The 20,763-nt window shown below is 43.1% G+C and overlaps 1 protein-coding gene and 1 non-coding gene across 8 annotated transcripts in view; one reads left to right on the plus strand and one right to left on the minus strand.

Annotated features, from left to right (window-relative positions):
* LOC106573623 (A-kinase anchor protein 13) overlaps positions 1–20,763 on the minus strand; it is a 177,382-nt gene that overhangs the window by 93,981 nt on the left and 62,638 nt on the right. The window lies entirely within an intron of this gene.
* Positions 6,361–6,511, plus strand: LOC123727929 (5.8S ribosomal RNA). The gene has a single exon (XR_006759891.1). It is a non-coding gene; the product is annotated as a 5.8S ribosomal RNA (ribosomal RNA).

A 20,763-nucleotide genomic window follows, 5' to 3' on the forward strand; every position in this document is an offset into this window, starting at 1 on the left:
TAAACCAGAGGAGAAACCCAAACAGAAACAGAGAACATTAAGATCATGGTGGGCAGGTATCAACACCTGTCTATTATAGTAGGAAGAGGCTGGGTTTTGTTATAGCTCTATCAACCCGTAATGTAGGTTGGAACACTACTGTATACAGAAAAACAAACCCTGCTAAAACAATAATTACCCTGCCTTATTTAATGACAGTGTATTGTGTAAGAGAATGTGTATGTACCAGTGTTGGGGAGTAGTTCATGTAGTTCAACTAGTAATTGAATTACATTTTGCAGTAGCTTGGTGGTAGTTGAACTAAATTCAAATCTAGGTAGTGTTTCCAGTAGTCGATTACTCTTTTGCCATGCACAGTGCCTTGCAAAAGTATTCACACCCCTTGGATCTCTTCACATTTTATTGTGTTACAAAGTGGGAATAACATGGATTTAATTGTATTTTTTGTCAACAATCTACATAAAATACTATTTAATGTGAAAGTTAAAGACTTTAAAACATGTTTTAAAGATCAATAGCAATTCAATAACTAAAATATAGGCGTTACATAAGTATTCAGCTCCCTGAGTCAATACATGTTAGAAACACCTCTGGAAGCGTTTACAGCTGCGAGTCTTCTTGGGTAAGTCTTCTTGGGTAAGAGCTTTACACACCTGGATTGTGCAATATTAGCTCATTATTCTTTTCATAATTCTTCGAGATCTGTCAAGATTTTGGGGATCATAGCTAGACAGTAATTTTCAAGTCTCAACATATTTTTTAAAGCACTCAGGAACATGCACTGTCTTCTTGGTAATCAACTCCAGTATACACTGAGTATACCAAACATTAAGAACATCTTTCTAATATTGAGTTGCAACCCCCCCCCCTTAATCCTAAAAATATTATCCCCAATTTTTGCCGATGTCAAGCATACCGTACCATGATGCAGTCACCACCTTGCTTGAAAATAAGAAGGCAGTTACTCAGTGATGTATTGGATTTGCCCAAAACATAAGGCTTTTCATTTAGGCCAAAAAGTGTATTACTTTCCGTGTTTTTGCAGTATTGCTTTAGTGCCTTGTTGCACACAAGATGCATGTTTTGGAATATTTGTATTCTTCATTTCACTGTCATTTAAGTTGTTATTGTGAAGTCTACAATGTTGTTGATCCAAGATTCATCCTCAGTTTTCTCCCATCACTGCCATTAAACTACGTAACTGTTTTAGAATCACTAATGGCCTTATGGTAATATCCCGGAGCAGTTTCATTCCTTTCCTGCAGCTCAGTTCAGAAGGACGACTGTATCTTTTTGATGTGTCTGGGTGGTTTAATACATACTGTAATCCACAGCATAATTATTAACTTGACCATGCATAAAGGAATATTCAATGTCTGATTTGTTATTGTTACGCATCTACCAATCACTGCTCTTCTTTATGAGGCTTTCGAAAAGTTCCCTGGTGTTTGTAGTTGAATCTGTGATTGAAATTCAATAATTGACTGAGGGACATTACAGATGTTGCACGTATGGGGGACAAAGGAAGGGTTAGTCATTCAAAGATCATGTAAACCACTATTGGTGAGTACATGTAACTTATTATGGGATTTGTTAAGCCAAATTTTACGACTGAACTAATTTAGTCTTTCCTAAACAAAAGGGGCTGAATACTTAGGCAACAAATATATTTCAGTTAATCATATTTTCATTAATCTTAAAATATATATACAGTACCATTCAAAAGTTTGTGGTCACTTAGAAATGTACTGGTTATTGAAAGAAAAACATTTTTTTTGTCCATTAAAAGAACATAAAATTGATCAGAAATACAGTGTAGACATTGTTAATGTTGTAAATGACTACTGTAGCTGGAAATGGCAGATTTTTTTATGGAAAATCTACATAGGCGTACAGAGGCCCATTATCAGCAACCATCACTCCTGTTTTCCAATGGCACATTGTGTTAGCTAATCCAAGTTTATCATTTTAAAAAGGCTAATTTATCATTAGAAAACCCTTTCGCAATTATGTTAGCACAGCTGAAAACTGTTGCCCTGATTAAAGAAGCAATTAAACTGGCCTTCTTTAGACTAGTTGAGTATCTGGAGCATCAGCATTTGTGGGTTTGATTACAGGCTCAAAATGGCCAGAAACAAAGAACTTCCTATTGAAACTCATCAGTCTATTCTTGTTCTGAAAAATGGAGGCTATTCCATGTGAAAAATTGACAAGAAACTGAAGATATCGTACAATCCCTTCACAGTACAGCACAAACTGTCTCTAACCAGAATAGAAAGAGGAGTGGGAGGCCCCGGTGCACAACTGAGTAAGAGGACATGGACATTAGTGTCTAGTTTGAGAAATATACGCCTCGCAAGTCCTCAACTGGCAGCTTCATTAAATAATACCCGCAAAACACCAGTCTCAACGTCAACAGTGAACGGGCGACTCCGGGATGCTGGCCTAGGCGGAGTTGCAAAGAAAAAGCCATATCTCAGACTGGCCAATAAAAATAAAAGATTAAGATGGGCAAATGAACACAGACACTGGACAGAGGAAGACTGGAAAAAAGTGTTATGGACAGATGAATCTAAGTTTGAGGTGTTCGGATCGCAAAGAAGAACATTCGTGAGAAGCGGAAAAAATTAAAAGATGCTGTAGGAGTGCTTGACGCCATCTGTCAAGCATGGTGGGGCAATGTGATGGTCTGGGGGTGCTTTAGTGGTAGATAAGTGGGAGATTTGTACAGGGTAAAAGGGATCTTGAAGAAGGAAGGCTATCACTCCATTTTGCAACACCATGCCATACCCTGTGGACGGCGCTTAATTGGAGCCAATTTCCTCCTACAACAGGACAATGACTATGCAATAACTATTTAGGGAAGAAGCTGTAAGCTGGTATTCTGTCTATAATGGAGTGGCCAGCACAGTCACCGGATTTCAACCCTATTGAGCTGTTGTGGGAGCAGCTTGACCGTATGGTACATAAGAAGTGCCCATCAAACCAATCCAATTTGTGGGAGGTGCTTCAGGAAGCATGGGGTGAAATCTCTTCAGATTACCTCAACAAATGTACAACTAGAATGCCAAAGGTCTGCAAGGCTATAATTGCTGCAAATGGAGGATTCTTTGACAAAAGCACAATTATTATTTCAATTAAATATATATATATATATTTTTACAATTAAACCTATTTTAATCCCACTTTGTAACACAATAAAATGGGAAGAAATCCAAGGGGCATGAATAATTTTGCAAGGCACTGTAGTGGTATATGTAACTACTGGAACGACACACTGCTCTTTTTGCAAAGGGAGTGTCTCCTAATCTGTGACCAGGGCTCCAGTCCAAATTCAAAGTAGACAGCCCTCGGCCCTAAACCCTCAGCCCTTGAATTACGCTTTATATCGTCACATCCGAATGTACCTTAAATGTCCCTTGCCCAAGCGAGAGAGGGTGATGATTGTAGAGGCAATGTCTCTGGTGGAAATCTTGAAATTTAGTTTAAAAACAACCAACCTAAAGCTATTAATGTACCTAGCTGTCACGACTTCTGCCGAAGTCAATGCCCCTCCTTGTTCGGGTGGTGTTCGGCGATCGACGTCACCGGTCTTCTAGCCACCATTGATCAGTTTTTCATTTTCCATTGGTTTTGTCTGGTCTCCTTACACACCTGTTTCTTATCCCAGTAATTACATGTTGTGTATTTAACCCTCTGTTTCCCCTCATATCCTTGTCGGTGATTGTTTGTTATGTTATGTACGTGTTGATTATGTATCGGTGTGCGACGGGTTATTGTTTACCCGGATTATTGAGTACGTTGGTTTTGGAGTTATTTTTTTTTAAATAAATACTACATTTTTTACCACTTTGGTTTCTCCTGCGCCTGACTTCCCTGCCACCTACATACACGGATTATGACACTAGCAAGCTAACGTAGATAGCTAGCTACAGTACAGTTACTCATAGCTGGATAGCTAGTTTTATAGTTTGGTAAATTTATTCCAATAAATGTCAGAATTCCCCAAAATATGTTTATGAAGCTAGTTACATTTTATAGGCTCCTCACTACGAGACGGAGCCGATTTTACAACAATAAAATCAATGTCATACAGTACCAGTCAAAGGTTTGGACACACCTACTCATCCAAAAGTTTTAAACAAATCAAAATATATTTTAGATTCTTCAAAGTAGCCACCCTTTGCCTTGACAGCTTTGCACGCTCTTGGCATTCTGTCAACCAGCTTCCCCTGGAATGCTTTTCCAACAGTCTTGAAGGAGCTCCCACATATGCTGAGCACTTTTTGGCTGCTATTCCTTAACTCTGTGGTCCAACTCATCCCAAACCATCTCAATTGGGTTGAGGTCAGGTGATTGTGGAGGCCAGGTCATCTGATGCATCACTCTTCTACTTGGTCAAACCAGATGGGATGGCGTATCGCTGCAGAATGCTGAGGTAGCCATGCTAGTTAAGTGTGCCGTGAATTCTAAAGAAATCACAGACAGTGTCACCAGAAAAGCAACCCCACATCATCACACCTCTTCCTCCATGCTTCACGGTGGGAACGAAACATGCGAAGATCATCCGTTCACCTAGTCTGCATCTCACAAAGACACGGCGGTTGGAACCAAAAATCTAAAATTTGGACTCATCAGATCAAAGGACAGATTTCTACCGGTCTAATGTCCATTGCTTGTGTTTCTTGGCCCAAGCAAGTCTCTTCTTCTTATTGGTGTCCTTTAGTAGTGGTTTCTTTGCAGCAATTTGACCATGAAGGCCTGATTCACGCAGTCGCCTCTGAACAATTGATGTTGAAATGTGTCTGTTACTTGAACTCTGAAGCATTTATTTGGGCTGCAATATTTGAGGCTGGTAACTCTAATGAACTTATCCTCTGCAGCAGAGAACTCTGGGTCTTGCTTTCCTGTGGCGGTCATGAGAGCCAGTTTCATTATAGCGCTTGATGGTTTTTGCAACTGCACTTGAAGAAACTTTTAAAGTTCTTGAAATGTTCAGGTTTGACTGACCTTCATGTCTTAAAGTTATGATGGATAGTCATTTATCTTTGCTTATTTGACCTGTTCTTGCCATAATATTGACTTGGTCTTTTACCGAATAGGGCTATCTTCTGTATACCAGCCCTACCTTGTCACAACACAACTGATTAGCTCAAACGCATTAACAAAATAAATTCCACAAATTAACTTTTAACAAGGCACACGTGTTAATTGAAATGCATTCCAGCTGACCATCTCATGAAGCTGGTTGAGAGAATGATTAAATGTGACACTTTGCGGCCACCGGATTATGACACGTGACTACAGTTTGCAATGAATTGTGGGTCATAACAACCCCACAAGAGATCAAGTTCTTCACTCTCTCCCTCAAGCTAAATAGAGGGCAGAGGAGGCAACGTTAGTCAATTGGGCCTACACTTAAGATAGCAATCAAACTGCATCCGGTCTCGACGAACTAGACTTCAGCATGCTAACTAGTTATTTGGCCCTGAGCAGTCGGCGTCCAAATTCTTAGATGGACAAGTGGCATTCAGCCACACGAGATTGAGCAATAACAGGTCTGTGATGCCGTTAGATGTCCAGGGCTGCACGCGCGCCACACTCAGCAGATCAGCATGTGTACACCCTTCACCGAGAAGCATGGGTAACCCGCTGAACCCCACTCGTGATAGGGATTGGAGAATGCAATTATTTCCCAGGAACAAGGAATTCCCAGTAACCGCGGATCATAAGTCCCTGCCCTTTGTACACACTGCCTGTCGCTACTACCGATAGGATGGTTTAGTGAGGTCCTCGGTTCGGCCCTGCCAGGGTCAGTCACGGTCCTGGTGGAGCACTGACAAGATGATCAAACTTGACTATCAAGAGGAAGTAAAACTTGTAACAAGGTTTCCGTAGGTGAACCTGCAGAAGGATCCTTAATGGTTTGCCAGCCTCCGGTTGCCCCCACCCCCCGCCTCTCCCTTTCCTTGGCGCGGGGTTCTGGGCCAGGGAGGGTGGTTTTGCCTCTCGCCCACCTTTCCCCATTAGGCATGGCCGGTGCATCGGCTGCGTCAGAGGGGGATTGGAGATTGCCGGTAAACCGGGTCTTCCTGCCTTGGTCTCCCACATCAAGCGCTTGGGTCTCACGCTGGACCCTTGCACAGCTCCGGGTACCTAGCCAACCACTCTGTGCCCCTGGCGCAGGCAGGGGTTTAATGTCTCCCCTCCTGTCACCTCAGCAGGAGCGCCCGCACGCTTTTCAACCTATAACCTTTTTACTATGTGAACTGTGGCCTCTCGCTCTGGTAAAGGACAGGCGGGGGAAAGGAGGGCAACCATCCTAACCCCGCCTAGCCACTAGCCTCTGCATAAAAACAAAACTCTTAGTGGATCACTCGGCTGGTGCGTCGATGAAGAATGCAGCTAGCTGCGAGAGCTAATGTGAACTGCAGGACACATTGATCATCGACACTTTGAACGCACCTTGAGGCCCCAGGTTCCTCCTGGGGCTATGCCTGTCTGAGGGTCAATTTGCCATCAGTAGGAACCCCTGGGGTTCCGTGGCTGGGGGAGTCGCAGGCCACCTCCGTGCGGCCTTCGTCCCCCTAAGTGCAGACCAGGACGGCTCGGTGGGAGGGGGCCTTGGTTCTCTCTCCCCTCCCCCGTGCACCCTTCCTTTCCTTTCCCTTCCCGCCTTGGGCGGGAGGCACCCACGTTTGCTGCATGGTCAGGGGGTGGCTTCTGGTGGACTCTGTCTCTCTGTGCTGCCCGCACTACGTATGCGGTTCTCGGGGAAGCGCTCAGGGTTAGGTTTGGGCCACGGATCTCCGACCGCCGACCTGAACTGAATTGAGAAGATGAGCCCGGGCGCCTGGCCACACTCCATCACTTTGACCTCAGATCAGGCGAGACAACCCATTGAATTGAAGCATACTAGTAAGCGGAGGAAAATAAACTAACTAGTATTCTCTCAGTAGATGCAAGCTAAGAGCCCAGCGCCGAATCCCCGTCCGTCCAGCGAGTGGCTCGCATTCCACGCCCGGGCACCTTATCCATTTAAAGATTGAGAATAGGTTGAGATCGTTTCGGCCCCAAGACCTCTAATCATTCGCTTTACCAGATGAATCTGCGAGACTTCGAGCGCCAGCTATCCTGGGGAAAAGGCCGGAGGGAACCAGCTACTAGATGGTTCGATTAGTCTTTCACCCCTATACCCAGGTCGTAAAACCGATTTGCCTCTCTACGACTGGACTGGCCAATCTAGCTAGCTAGTAGAGGGGTACAAAAACACCGGTACACAGATGCATAGCTCATACAATTATGCTTTGTTTTAGTCAATGACAATACATGTTGCAAAGTAGATTTCTGCTTCAAAAATATCTCTCATTGCATTGCATGCTGATGCATGAAATCTCTAGTTGTGTTTTTTTTTGCATAGGAAAGAGGACTCACCCAACATGTATGATAGGTACTGACCGAGGATGAAAAACCCGGTGACCACTAAATGTCCTCGTATACCCATATTTAGATCAAATGCACTTTTTTTTGTCAATACTGTGTGAATGACAAGCCCACCAAATCAAGTGTGTGTGAGTGACATTGCAAATATCATATTTTTGAATTTGTATATATATTGGGGGGGGGGGGGGGTGTTTGACGGTTGAGGGGCAGCTCTCGAGGAGAACTGTGGGGAAATTTGGATGGTTCATGGCTGGATGGTAGATGACTGAATGTAATGTAAATGTTAAGCAGCTTCACTGCAGGTAGATCGTATGGCAGTTAGCCTAGTGGTTAGAGCGTTGGGCCAGCAACTGAAAGGTTGGTGGATCGAATCCCCGAGCTGACAAGGTAAAAATCTGTCGTTCTGCCCTGAACAAGGCCACAAACCCACTCTTCCTAGGCGGTCATTGTAAATAAGAATTTGTTCTTAACTGACTTGCCTAGTTAAATAAAAAAAAATGTAAATGCTAAAAAAAGACGACTCTGTGCTGTAGAATTTGTGAATTCTGTCTCTTGTATAATAAGTGATATACATTTGTTTTTACTAGATTAACCTGTTAGGGCTAGGGGGCAGTATTGACACGGCTGGATAAAAAACATACCCGATTTAATCTGGTTACTACTCCTGCCCAGTAACTAGAATATGCATATAATTATTGGCTTTGGATAGAAAACACCCGAAAGTTTCTAAAACTGTTTGAATGGTGTCTGTGAGTATAACAGAACTCCTATGGCAGGCCAAAACCTGAGAAGATTTCAAGCAGGAAGTGGCCTGTCTGAGAAGTAGTGTTTCATCTTGGCTCTTTTTATTGAAGACTCAGGATCTGTGCAATAACGTGACACTTCCTACGTCTTCCATAGGGTCTCAGAGCCCGGGAAAAAGTTGAACGATATCGAGGCAGGCTCTGGCTGAAACACTTTATCGCTTTTGGCAAGTGGCCACTCAGAGTACTATGGGCTTAGGCGCGTGCCCGCTTCGACCGAATGCTTTCTTTTCCTTTGTCTGTTTATCTAAACTCAGATTCCCGGTCGGAATATTATCGCTTTTTTATGAGAAAAATGGCATAAAAATGTATTTTAAACAGCGGTTGACATGCTTCGAAGTACGGTAATGGAATATTTAGAATTATTTTGTCACGAATTGCGCCATGCTCGTCACCCTTATTTAGCCTTTAGGATAGTGTCTAGAACGCACGAACAAAACGCCGCTGTTTGGATATAACGATGGATTATTTTGGACCAAACCAACATTTGTTATTGAAGTAGAAGTCCTGGGAGTGCATTCTGACGAAGACAACAAAGGTAATAAAATGTTTCTTATAGTAAATCTGACTTTGATGAGTGCTAAACCTGCTGGGTGTCTAAATAGCTAGCCCTGTGATGCCGGGCTATCTACTGAGAATATTGCAAAATGTGCTTTCACCAAAAAGCTATTTTAAAATCAGACATATCGAGTGCAATTTTGCACGCCCAATTTTTCCGTTTTTTATTTATTAAAAAAGTTTGAAATATCCAATAAATTTTGTTCCACTTCATGATTGTGTCCCACTTGTTGTTGATTCTTCACAAAAAAATACAGTTTTATATCTTTATGTTTGAAGCCTGAAATGTGGCAAAAGGTCGAAAAGTTCAAGGGGGCCGAATACTTTCGCAAGGCACTGTATATATGTATTAAAGTAGCAAATTTGATCCCATATGCATAGCACGCAATGACTACATCAAGCTTGTAACTCTACAAGTTGGTTGGATGCATCTGCTGTTTGTTTTGGTTGTGTTTCAGATTATTTTGTGCCCAATAGAAATGAATGGTAAATCATGTAGTGTCATTTTGGAGTCACTTTTATTGTAAATAACAATATAATATGTTTCTAAATCACTTCTACATTAATGTGGCAGCTACCATAATTACGGATAATCCTGAATGAATCTTGACTAATGATAAGTGAGAAAGTTACACGCCAAAATATCATACCCCCAAGACATGCTAACCTCTCACCATTACAATAACAGGGGTGATTAGCATTTTGGGGGTATGACATTTGTGCTGTAATTTCTGAAACAGTTCACACGATATGGATGACAATACCTTCAAATTAAAGCTGACAATCTGCACTTGCTCACAGTCATTGTTTGATTTCAAATCCAAATTCCCACAAGATAACACGAGAATTTGCCACAGATTAGGAGCCACTCCCTTTCGCAAAAAGAAAAAAAATGGATGAAGTGGGCAACAGAACTCTTCAAATTGATAGAGCCCTATGTCTGGAGTTACCTTTTCTTTTCAATCCCGGCTATGTGTAGTTATTCAGACAGGTCTGCTATATTTAGGGACACAGTGTAAATGCAGGACAACCTGTCGTTCCGTTAGAACCGGTAGATTTATATATCGGGTTCATGACATGACGTTACCCAGCGCATGGTCCAGTATGACAGCCAGCCACGCATAGCAATAGCCTCAGCCTCAGAGGAAGGAGATAAGATTAGAGGATGGCTATGTTTCCTGACAGGACTGCCCTTCTTTATAGGTTATCTGTTGGCCTGTCCAAAGCACTGCACTAATAGAGATGTCTGCCTGCCCTCCATTGTTTTCCTCACAGCTCCACATCATAGCCACTTTATCACATGCAGCAGTAGATAACGGCTGGGGGACATTCAGAGTAAGACACAGGGGTACTGACTGTCTAGTCCAAACGAACCAACTCTCTCCTTCAGTGACTGGATCTATTCTAAAAGAAAGAAACACTGAAGACATGCAAAAAACGAATATGTGGGAAACATGCATTTTATGGGTAAAAAGAATGCATAGCATATTCACTCATTACACGCACAAACAATTCCCAAATACAAAAAGACTATACAAAAAGTGGTTCAGTGCTGCAAAGACACAAGCTGACACATGCAACGTGTCCACTTACAGTATTCTTCAAACACTGGAAACACAGGCCTAATGTGAAACATGTTTTCATGGTTCAGAGCTACCAATTGTAGCCTTTGTAGTGGCTAGCTAGCTCACTATAGCGGTTGTTCAATAAGGGAGTGACGTGCAGTGGGCCTATGTGGACAGGACTATTTACTTTGGACATCCTGCAGTGCTGAATGCCAGTAAACTGTTCTCTCTGGCTGATGACGGTTAGAGGACAAGAGGCACAATATGGGGGAATAGAGTATTGAAGGCTCTCTCACCATATACAGATGAAGTCGGAAGTTTACATACACCTTAGCCAAATACATTTAAACTCAGTTTTTCACAATTCCTGACATTTAATCATAGTAAAAAGTCCCTGTCTTAGGTCAGTTAAGATCACCACTTTATTTTAACAATGTGAAATGTCAGAATAATAGTAGAGAGAATGATTTATTTCAGCTTTTATTTCTTACATCACATTCCCAGTGGGTCAGAAGTTTACATACACTCAATTAGTATTTGGTAGCATTACCTTTAAATTGTTTAACTTTGGTCAAATCTTTCGGGTAGTCTTCCACAAGCTTCCCACAATAAGTTGGGTGAATTTTGGCCCATTCCTCCTGATAGTGGTGTAATTGGGTCAGGTTTGTAGGCCTCCTTGCTCGCACACGCTTTTTCAGTTCTGCCCACAAATTTTCTATGGGATTGAGGTCAGGGCTTTGTGATGGCCACTCCAATAGTTTGACTTTGTTGTCCTTAAGCCATTTTGCCACAACTTTGGAAGTATGCTTGGGGTCATTGTACATTTGGAAGACCCATTTGCAACCAAGCTATAACTTCCTGACTGATGTCTTGAGATATCGCTTTAATATATCCACATAATTTTCCATCCTCATGATGCCATCTATTTTGTGAAGTGCACCAGCCCCTCCTGCAGCGAAGCACCCCTACAACATGATGCTGCCACCCCATGCTTCACGGTTGGGATGGTATTTTTCGGCTTGCAAGCCCCCCCTTTTCCCTCCAAATATAGTGATGGTCATTATGGCCAAACAGTTCTATTTTTGTTTTATCAGACCAGAGGACATGTATCCAAAAAGCATGATCTTTGTCCCCATGTGCAGTTGCAAACCGTAGTCTGGCTTTTTAATGCCGGTTTTGGAGCAGTGGCTTCTTCCTTGCTGAGCGGCCTTTCAGGTTATGTCGATATAGAACTCGTTTTACTGTGGATATATATACTTTTGTACCCGTTTCCTCCAGCATCTTCACAGGGTCCTTTGCTGTTGTTCTGGGATTGATTTGCACTTTTCGCACCAAAGTATGTTCATCTCTAGGAGACAGAACGTGTCTCCTTCCTGAGCGGTATGACGGCTGCGTGGTCCCACGGTGTTTATACTTGCATACTATTGTTTGTACAGATGAAAGTGGTACCTTCAGGCATTTGGAAATTGCTTCCAAGGATGAACCAGACCAGTGGAGATCTGCAGTTTTTTTCTGAGGTCTTGGCTGATTTCTTTTGATTTTCCCATGATGTCAAGCAAAGAGGCACTGAGTTTGACGGTAGGCCTTGAAATACATCCACAGGTACACCTCCAATTGACTCAGGTGATGTCAATTGGCCTATTAGAAGCTTCTAAAGCCATGACATCATTTTCTGGAATTTTCCAAGCTGTTTAAAGGCACAGTCAACTTTGTGTATGTAAACTTCTGACCCACTATGTGATACAGTGAATTATAAGTGAAATAATATGTCTGTAAACAATTGTTGGAAAAATTACTTGTGTCATGCACAAAGTAGATGTCCTAACCGATTTGCCAAAACTATAGTTTGTTATCAACAAGTTTGTGGAGTGGTTGAAAAACGGGTTTAAATGGCTTCAACCTAAGTGAATGTAAACTTCCGACTTCAACTGTAGGCTAGAACTGCTGTAGTAACTGTAACATACAGCTGGGGAATAGAGCACCTGAGATTATGGCTAATCCTGCAAGAGATTATGTCTCATCCTGTATGCACCTGATTGTGCAGAACCAAATTGGCCTAGAGCCTTTGAACAGTATGTATCTTTAACATATAGCACTGTCTGCACCCTTACGAAAAATGATTGCAGTCAGAGTGCAGTATAACTGCTCTACACTGTAGTATAACTGTAGTTAGAGTGCAGTATATAACTGCAGTATGCTGCAAATACTGCATTGAAAATACCACAATCGACTGCAGTTACCGCACTTTTACTGCAGTTTCAAAACTGCTCTATTTTTTTGTAAGGGAATGGCTGGTAGAGCAAATAATCTGTGAGAAAAGCCTTTGTTTTACAGTGACAGATGAGCGATGTTATCTCTCTGCTCTGACTGCAGCAGCCATTTTCTACAAGATTGGCCCATGGCAACACAAAAGAGGAGGGTAGCTAGTGTGTCTGTCTGCAGCTCCCTCCCTCCCTGCTACTATGCTGTGTTACTACAAGCTTCACTCTTGATCGAAGGTTACGTATGTAACCACGGTTATGTGAGCTATATGGATCACTCCAATATATTGTTATCACTCTGCGGCGGAGGGATACATCCGAGGTGAGGATTTACAGATTTACTCCCGTGTACACCTGTGTCATTGCTGGGGTCCGCCCCTATATGTAGAACCGCAGAGGGAGGTGCCACATTTACTTGATAGTACCAAGCAAAGGTGCAAGAGGAAGACCAGCGCCGCAGCACAGATATCAGCGAGGGGCTCTCCTCTCAGTAGAGCCCAGGACGCAGCCACACGTCCCGGCTTCAGTCGCGGGTCCTGCCCTATAATCTCCTGGTCCGGGAGGACCATGGCAGCTATCATGATGGTCAGGTCCATGGTAAGGTACTCCCGGAGGCCGAGTAACTCTGCGCCCGCAACATAACTCCATGGTCCAGCTGTGAGTTGGAAGCGACCCCTGGCAGAGGCCCAGCTCTCCTGCAAGGCCTCGCGGAACTCAGCAGAGATGTGGACAGATGGAGAGTCATCACTGTCCACTAGTTTGATGTCCAGTGCAGTGGCTACCCGAGTGAGTAGGCTAATGTAACGCTAATGAAACACAAGTACAACAAACCACAGACGGAAGATTCAGATCAACCGCGTGCAGTGAGTGGAGCACTCAAGAGGAAGGGCCAGCTCCCCTAGGCTGCAAACAGCCAGTGAGTATACTTCCACGCAAGATATTATACTTACCAAGCGAACTTCAGAAAGTTTGTACCTCAAACCATACCGACGTCCGCAGAGAAAATGAAAGAGATGCAAAATAGGCTATTTTGATTAATTTCCTATATAGCCAATAGATTAGATCAAGGAACCAAGTGACAACATTACCCCCACGGCTGCGGAAGGAATGATACGGAGCGTCTCAATTTTCAGGTAGTAAAAAGTATGTTGAATGCCAGAGCATATTACAAGGAGCCGCCCCTTTTGTGAAGAAAAACACTCAGAATCTTGCATCTGCATAGAGCTTGTAGTAAGCTTTAGACTCAGCTCTCATTGATGTGGAGGACACCTCCACCTGTTGATGTGTACTACCCTGCTAGGCTATATGGCCTTAGGGTAGCAGAGAGATGGCTGGCAGGTTTGGTTACTGGAAACTGTAGTCACTGAGAACAGAGTCTTCCTTTTGTAAATTCAGGAGCACATTATAGTTGTGTATGATGTGAAAGAACAAAGCAGACTACAATAAAAAAAAAATCATTTAAAACTGTTAAAGGTTTTTCCACTTATGTAAATGTTGCCAGGGAGTTAGACAGGTTTGAGACTTGGGTCAAATGACAAAATTCTGTCACAAAAAGCTATTTAATATTTTGAGCAGACAGAATGACTTGTTTGCTAAAGGTTTTAGGCCTGTCATCTGCAATATGAAGGCAATCTGAGAGCATCTGAGGACAAAAGTTTCTTTCAAGCAATCAAAAGTACAAATGGTCAAGAGTCTAAAACAAATCCAACCAATACAAAGTAAAATCATGAAGTGCTCCTCAGCAATGACAAAAGGCTTAAAACACCAAAGAGAATAGTCTGAAAAAAGAAAGGAATCACTGCAAAAGAGCCAGAATAAGTATAATGCAGTGCTGTTCAAGAGCATGAGAATGAGCATGCATGGTTAGATGGGCCATGGGCCACTTTCAGACTGTGAAAGCTCAATATGGACAACAGGTGTTGAAGCAAAAAAGAGAACTAAACAATGAGACAAAAGACAATCCTGCAGGGGATTAAGATTGTGAAATATATTTTGAATGTATTTAAAATGTGATTCTTTGTTCCAAATCATGTAGGGTATGTAGCACTACATGACTACCAGACGTTGGAAATTCAATGCCCTAAGGTTCCAACGGTTCCACTAAGATTCCAACTATGGCTTGGTGATACGGCCTAAAAATCATCTAGATTTTTTCAAATTTATGGGAGATTCACGATATACAGTGCATTCGGAAATAATTCAGACCCCTAGACCTTTTTCCACATTTTGTTATGTTACAGCCTTATTCTAAAATTGATTAAAAATGTTTCCCTCATCAATCTACACACAATACCCCACAAAGCAAAAAACTTTTTTAGACATGTATACAAATGTCTTAAAAATAAAAAACAGAAATATGACATTTACGTAAGTATTCAGACCCTTTACTCAGTACTTTGTTTAAGCACCTTTGGCAGCGATTACATCCTCAAGTCTTCTTGGGTATGACACTACAAGCGTGGCACATCTGCATTTTTCTACGGCTAGCCATGCTTTCCACCTGGCTACCCCTACTCCGGCCAACAGCTCTGCACCCCCCACAGGAACTTCCCAAGCCCAACCCGCTTCTCCTTCACCCAAATCCAGATAGCTGATGTTCTGAAAGAGCTGCAAAATCTGGACCCCTACAAATCAGCTGGGCTAGACAATCTAGACCCTCTCTTTCTAAAATTATTTGCCGCAATTGTTGCAACCCCTATTACTAGCCTGTTCAACCTCTCTTTCGTATAGTCTGAGATCCCAAAAGATTGGAAGGCTGCCGCGGTCATCCCCCTCTTCAAAGGGGGAGACACTCTAGACACAAACTGTTACAAACCTATATCCATCCTGCTCTGCCTTTCTAAAGTCTTCGAAAGCCAACTTAACAAACATATCACCGACCATTTAGAATCCCACCGTACCTTCTCCGCTATGCAATCTGGTTTCTGAGCTGGTCATGGGTGCACCTCAGCCACACTCAAGGTCCTAAACGATATCATAACCACCATCGATAAAAGACAGTACTGTGCAGCAGTCTTCATCAACCTGGCCAAGGCTTTCGACTCTGTCAATCACAGCATTCTTATCGGCAGACTCAACAGCCTTGGTTTCTCTAATGACTGCCTCGCCTGGTTCACTAACTACTTCTCAGACAGAGTTCAGTGTGTCAAATCGGAGGGCCTGTTGTCTGGACCTCTGGCAGTCTCTATGGGGGTGTCACAGGGTTCAATTCTCGAGCCGACTCTTTTCTCTGTATACATCAATGATGTCGCTCTTGCTGATGGTGATTCTCTGATCCACCTCTAAGCAGACGACACAATTCTGTATACTTCTGGCCCTTCTTTGGACATGGTTAATAAACCTCCAGATGAGCTTCAATGCCATACAACACTCCTTCCGTGGCCTCCAACTGCTCTTAAATGCAAGTAAAACGAAATGCATGCTCTTCGACCGATCGATGCCCGCACCCGCCCGGCCAACTAGCATCACTCCTCTGGACGGTTCTGACTTAGAATATGTGAACTATAAATATACTGCTCAAAAAAATAAAGGGAACACTTAAACAACACATCCTAGATCTGAATGAAAGAAATAATCTTATTAAATACTTTTTTCTTTACATAGTTGAATGTGCTGACAACAAAATCACACAAAAATAAGCAATGGAAATCCAATTTATCAACCCATGGATGTCTGGATTTGGAGTCACACTCAAAATTAAAGTGGAAAACCACACTACAGGCTGATCCAACTTTGATGTAATGTCCTTAAAACAAGTCAAGTGTGTGTGGCCTCCACGTGCCTGTATGACCTCCCTACAACGCCTGGGCATGCTCCTGGTGAGGTGGCGGATGGTCTCCAGAGGGATCTCCTCCCAGACCTGGACTAAAGCATCCGCCAACTCCTGGACAGTCTGTGGTGCAACGTGGCGTTGGTGGATGGAGCGAGACATGATGTCCCAGATGTGCTCAATTTGATTCAGGTCTGGGGAACGGGCGGGCCAGTCCATAGCATCAATGCCTTCCTCTTGCAGGAACTGCTGACACACTCCAGCCACATGAGGTCTAGCATTGTCTTGCATTAGGAGGAACCCAGGGCCAACCGCACCAGCATATGGTCTCACAAGGGGTCTGAGGATCTCATCTTGGTACCTAATGGCAGTCAGGCTACCTCTGGCGAGCACATGGAGGGCTGTGCGGCCCCCCAAAGAAATGCCACCCCACACCATGACTGACCCACCGCCAAACCGGTCATGCTGGAGGATGTTGCAGGCAGCAGAACATTCTCCACGGCGTCTCCAGACTCTGTCACGTCTGTCACGTGCTCAGTGTGAACCTGCTTTCATCTGTGAAGAGCACAGGGCGCCAGTGGCGAATTTGCCAATCTTGGTGTTCTCTGGCAAATGCCAAACGTCTTGCACGGTGTTGGGCTGTAAGCACAACCCCCACCTGTGGACGTCGGGCCCTTATACCACCCTCATTGAGTCTGTTTCTGACCGTTTGAGCAGACACATGCACATTTGTGGCCTGCTGGAGGTCATTTTGCAGGGCTCTGGCAGTGCTCCTCCTGCTCCTCCTTGCAGGCGAAGGTAGCGGTCCTGCTGCTGGGTTGTTGCCCTCCTACAACCTCCTCCACGTCTCCTGATGTACTGGCTTGTCTCCTGGTAGCGCCTCCATGCTCTGGACACTACGCTGACAGACACAGCAAACCTTCTTGCCACAGCTCGCATTGATGTGGATGAGCTGCACTACCTGAGCCACTTGTGTGGGTTGTAGACTCCGTCTCATGCTACCACTAGAGTGAAAGCACCGCCAGCATTCAAAAGTGACAAAAACATCAGCCAGGAAGCATAGGAACTGAGAAGTGGTCTGTGGTCACCACCTGCAGAACCACTCCTTAATTGGGGGTTTCTTGCTAATTGCCTATAATTTCCACCTGTTGTCTATTCCATTTGCACAACAGCATGTGAAATGTATTGTCAATCAGTGTTGCTTCCTAAGTGGACAGTTTGATTTCACAGAAGTGTGATTGACTTGGAGTTACATTGTGTTGTTTAAGTGTTCCCTTTATTTTTTTGAGCAGTGTACATAGGTGTCGGGTTAGACTGTAAACTCTCCTTCCAGACTCACATTAAGCATCTCCAATCCAAAATTAAATCTAGAATCGGCTTCCTATTTCGCAACAAAGCCTCCTTCACTTATGCTGCTAAACATACCCTCGTAAAACTGAGTATCCTACCGATCCTTGACTTCGGCGATGTCATTTACAAAATAGCCTCCAACACTCTACTCAGCAAATTGGATGCAGTCTATCAGAGTGCCATCCGTTTTGTCACCAAAGTCCCATATACTACCCACCACTGCGACCTGTATGCTCTCGTTGGCTGGCCCTCGCTTCATATTCGTCGCCAAACCCACTGGCTCCAGGTCATCTATAAGTCTTTGCTAGGTAAAGCCCCGCCTTATCTCAGCTCACTGGTCACCAAAGCAACACCCACCTGTAGCACGCGCTCCAGCAGGTATATTTCCTCATCATCCCCAAATCCAACTTCTCCTTTGGCCGCCTTTCCTTCCAGTTCTCTGCTGCCAATGACTGGAACGAATTGCAAAAATCACTGAAGCAGGAGACATATCTCCCTCACTAACTTTAAGCATCAGCTGTCAGAGCAGCTTACCAATCATTGCACCTGTACACAGCCATCTGTAAATAGCCCACCCAATAACCTCATCCCCATATTGTTATTTATTTTTGCTCTTTTACACCCCAGTATCTCTACCTGAACATCATCATCTGCACATCTATCACTCCAGTGTTAATGCTAAATTGGAATTATTTTGCCACTATGGCCTATTTATTGCCTTACCTCCCTAATCTTACTACATTTGCACTTACTGTATATATTTTTTTTCTATTGTGTTATTGACTGTACATTTGTTTATCCCATGTGTAACTGTGTTGTTTTTGTCGCACTGCTTTGCTTTATCTTGGCCAGGTCGCAGTTGTAAATGAGAACTTGTTCTCAACCAGCCTACCTGGTTAAATAAAGGTGGGGAAAAAATTAGGGGGAGTTTCTCCCATTCTTCTCTGCAAATCCTCTCAAGCTCTGTCAGGTTGGATGGGAAGCGTCGCTGCACAGTTATTTTCAGGTCTCTCCAGAGATATTCGATCGGGTTCAAGTGCGGGATCTGGCTGGGCCACTCAAGGACATTCAGAGACTTGTCCCGAAGTCACTCCTGCATCGTTTTGGCTGTGTGCTTAGGGTCGTTGTCCTGTTGGAAGGTGATCCTTCTCCCAGTCTGAGGTCCTGAGCGCTCTGGAGCAGGTTTTCATCAAATATCTCTCTGTACTTTTCTCAGTTCAGCTTTCCCTCAGTCCTGACTAGTCTTCCAGTTCCTGCTGCTGAAGAACATCCCCACAACACCATGCTTGACCGTAGGGATGGCGCCAGGTTTCCTCCAGATGTGATGCTTGGCACTCAGGTTAAAGAGTTCAATCTTGGTTTCATCAGACCAGAGAATGTTGTTTCTCATGGTATGAGTCCTTTAGGTGCCTTTTGGCAAACTCCAAGCGTGCTGTCATGTGACTTTTACTGAGGAGTGGCTTCTGTCTGGCCACTCTACAACAAATGCCTGATGGTGGAGTGCTGCAGAGATGGTTGTCCTTCTGGAAGTTTCTCCCATCTCCACAGAAGAACTCTATAGCTCTTTCAGAGGGACCATCAGGTTCTTGGTCACCTCCCTGACCAAGGCCCTTCTTCCCCGATTTCTCAGTATTCGTGGTTCCAAACTTCTTCCATTTAAGAATGATGGAGGCCACTGTGTTCTTGGGGACTTTCAATGCTGCAGACATTTTTTGGTACCCTTCCCCAGATTTGTGCTTTGACACAATCCTGTCTCGGAGCTCTACGGACAATACCTTCGACCTCATGGCTTGGTTTTTGCTCTGACATGCACTGTCAACTGTGGGACCTTTATATAGACCAGTGTGTGCCTTTACAAATCATGTCCAATCAATTGAATTTACCACAGGTGGACTCTAATCAAGTTGTAGAAACATCTCAAGGATGATCAATGGAAACAGGATGCACCTGAGCTCAATTTCGAGCCTCATAGCAAAGGGTCTGAATACTTATGTTTTGTTTTTTTTTAATACATTTGCAAAAAATAAGCGAAAACAGGTTTTTAGATTATTTTTGCAAATGTATTAACAGTCATTATGGGATATTGTGTGTTGATTGATGAGTAACATTTTTATTTAATCAATTTTAGAACAAGGCTGTAATGTAACACAATGTGGAAAAAGGAAAGGGGTCTGAATACTTTCTGAATGCACTGTATATGTAGATCTTTCAAAAAGTTCTCTCTAAATAAGCTTTGTTGTACAATTAAAGGTAAAATACACTGCATTTCAAACAGTCAGCAATATTTAAATGAATTCAAGGTTTGTGAAATTATACCTTAGATTTACATAAGTATTAAACAACCATAAGACCCACTCATTATTTATTGATTTTATCAAAATAGTTTAACCTGCTTTTTTTAAATAATCACTGATCTGGCATTCAAGTCTGTCTATGAAAATACCCTTTTTGTTACAAATTTAAGCTGAACCATGCATAATGCACATTCATTAACAATGACTAACTTCTTGTAGCAGGGATTATAGAAAATTAACACACTCTCTCAAGCACAAGCCCACATGCTAGTGAGTAGCCAGCTAATCTTAACATCTCAAGGCAGAACAGTTGAATTGTTATGAACACACCATTCTGTCCGTCTCCAACTGTTTGAACAGCACGCTAATCTGTCCCCTTTGTTCAGATGTTGAAATCAAGTGTCCTACCATCTCCTAATGAGAACGAGTTGCCAATTCCTTATATAATTGTGTTTTATGCTGTTTGCACATTTATAAAACACAGACTAGACAGCTAGTATAGCAGCATTTGGCAAAAATTCTGCTAGCGGTACATGGTACTGCACGCAACAAACTGAGCATACATTTTCCAGAATCAATGTTCATTGACACTCTCATTTTAGTGTCTTCTCTGCACGCAATTTGAGAAGTTGAGACATAAATAAGATATCATTAGAAAGGTTTAACTTCTCTATTAAAGTAAAATAATGTCTCAATGTGTTTCAGCATCCATTAGACCGA

The sequence above is a fragment of the Salmo salar genome, chromosome 16, assembly GCF_965601325.2.
Source record: "Salmo salar chromosome 16, fSalSal1, whole genome shotgun sequence".
Classification (NCBI taxonomy): Eukaryota; Metazoa; Chordata; class Actinopteri; order Salmoniformes; family Salmonidae; genus Salmo; species Salmo salar.